Source organism: Oratosquilla oratoria, chromosome 26 (genome assembly GCF_046742065.1).
Source record: "Oratosquilla oratoria isolate Oo_2021 chromosome 26, ASM4674206v1, whole genome shotgun sequence".
NCBI classification, from domain to species: Eukaryota; Metazoa; Arthropoda; class Malacostraca; order Stomatopoda; family Squillidae; genus Oratosquilla; species Oratosquilla oratoria.
This window is the reverse complement of record NC_134802.1, coordinates 39,580,694-39,583,193: the sequence shown is the minus strand read 5'-3', so window position 1 is coordinate 39,583,193 and position 2,500 is coordinate 39,580,694. Positions and strand designations below refer to the sequence as shown.

At 42.4% G+C, this 2,500-nt stretch overlaps 1 long non-coding RNA gene across 1 annotated transcript in view; it reads right to left on the bottom strand.

Annotated features, from left to right (window-relative positions):
• Positions 1-1,582, bottom strand: part of LOC143039209 (uncharacterized) — a 51,070-nt gene extending 49,488 nt beyond the window's left edge. The window contains exon 1 of the long non-coding RNA XR_012967628.1: positions 1,475-1,582. This is a non-coding gene — a long non-coding RNA (uncharacterized LOC143039209). The remainder of the gene's footprint in view (positions 1-1,474) is intronic.
• Between the last annotated feature and the right edge of the window lie 918 nt (positions 1,583-2,500).

Genomic DNA, 2,500 nt, shown 5'->3' with positions numbered 1-2,500 from the left:
AATTCCTTTTTTCAACTAACCTTCCTCTCTCCACTCCCTCTATTTCTATTTCTATCTCTATATTGCCCGCTTCTTACCTTCTCCCTTCGTCATCTATCACATGTCCTTCCCCCATCCACTCTCTCTTTATTCAACTGTCCTTTGTCTATCCTCCACTCCCTCCTTTTCCTATCCAATGCCAGTTCAACTTCCTGCTTAACTTCTAGCTTCTCCTCATTAACCCTCCACATCCTGTTGAACATCATCCATACAACTCCACCCTTATCTACTACAAGTCCCTTTCATCTCCTCCTCCTCTTCCTCCCTCCGTAGCAGACCTCCTCACTCCATTCCGCTCTTCAACCTCTGTGTCATCCTCCCGTCACTCCATCATTGCTCCCCTACTTCACTCCCTCGCACACTCCTCTACCCCGTCCTCCAACCACGGAGTAGAGTTGTTCCATCTCTCCACATCCTACCTACCCTCCCTCCACACAACTCTACCCGTATCTACCCTCGTCTATCTCCATAATAGACCTCTGGTACACTCCGCTTCTCATTCTTATTATTATCCTAACCCTTCTATCACTCCATCTTCATCTCCCTCGTTCACTCCCTCGCGAACACTAGTGCCCCTTCCTCCCTTTATTAAATATGAAAAAATGTTCTTCCCTCGCGTGGCTACCCCGGATACAAAGGATTACAAAGGATTACAAAGGCGGAGCATGCCGACAGGAGACCTTTTGGTCCATATCTAGGTCGGATGCGAAAAAATCATAATGATAATAAATTAATCAATAAAAACTATAATAATGTAAATAACAAATAAAATACGTAAATAAATGCATAGGTATAGTTAGATAATAAGCAAACAGGTAAATAGAAAATAATAATAAATTTACATATAACTAATAATAAATGAGAATCAAACAGACAAATAACAAAACAAAAACAAATAATATAAAATAAATAATAATCATCACAGCATCTTGCTTACGCGTTTATCTAAATGATTCTTAAAGCTTCGAACTGAACTGCCTCTTCAGTGCGCGCATTTCCTTTCCTCACACCCAGATCCCCATTTCACAGACTTTCATGGCGACAGCTCAGCCCACTGGAAGCCACCCCATAAATTTGGCCCATCCACTGCAACCCTGTTCCCTTTTACCTCTTTGCCACAATACACCTTTGCCACAATACACCTCCTTCCCAACCTCCCTCCCACACCATTTTTTGTTACTTCATTCGAGTTTTCTAGTTTCTAATATCAAGTGTCCATCCCAACTACAAACATACATGCGTTATCGCACCTTATTCCAACATTTCTGTTATACCCCTAATTAATCTGCGGCTGTTTTTCGATAATGACCCAATTACTAACTCAGAAGCCTAAGACAAGAGATGCTTATAACATTAGATCTACGTGCACGGACAGTTAGAGAAGTAAGCAATTACCAAGAACCGTTGGAGATAGAGTGTATATTTGCGTACTTACTGTATGTCGACTTAACACGTTAGACTCAGAGTCTCTTAATACCCCACATTTAATAGGTGTGATAGGACAGAACTATTTTCTTCTATCTGTCGAGCTCCTTGATCGTACCTGCAGAAAATAGAAATATTTCTTTAAATACACTGTATGTGTACGCACGGGTATATCTGTGTATGTAATACACACACAAACATATCTACATATATAAATATATATTCATTCACACATAACTACTACAACAATACACACACACACACATACTGTACACACACAAACACACACACACACACACACACACACACACACACACACACACACACACACACACACACACACACACACACACACACACACACACACACACACACACACACACACACACATATATATATATATATATATATATATATATGTGTGTGTGTGTGTGCGTGTGTGTGTGTGTGTGTGTGTGTGTGTGTGTGTGTGTGTGTGTGTGTGTGTGTGTGTGTGTGTGTGTGTGTGTGTGTGTGTGTGTGTGTGTGTGTGTGTGTGTGTGTGTGTGTGTGTGTGTGTGTGTGTGTGTGTGTGCATATATATATATATGTGTGTGTGTGTGTGTGTGTGTGTGTGTGTGTGTGTGTGTGTGTGTGTGTGTGTGTGTGTGTGTGTGTGTGTGTGTGTGTGTGTGTGTGTGTGTGTGTGTGTGTGTGTGTGTGTGTGTGTGTGTGTGTGTGTGTGTGTGTGTGTGTGTGTGTGTGTGTTTGTGCGTGTGGCGTACGTGCACCCAACAAGCATTGTAGCATCTGTGCAAATTGTATGCATTTGGAGTTGGAGTGTATAGGACCTGACGCTGGTATTCACTGACAGGCCAGAAAGGGTCTCCGCGTTAGGTCAAGTTGCCTCATGGCGTCGGGTTAGGCAAGACAGTCAGCCAGCTAGTTCTCTTTACTCAACTTCTTACGCGTCACTAGGCTTTCGTGGTAAAATATAAAACGAAACTGTGCACCACTCCCTCCCTATGCCACCTAGTCCACAGTAACACATTCATGT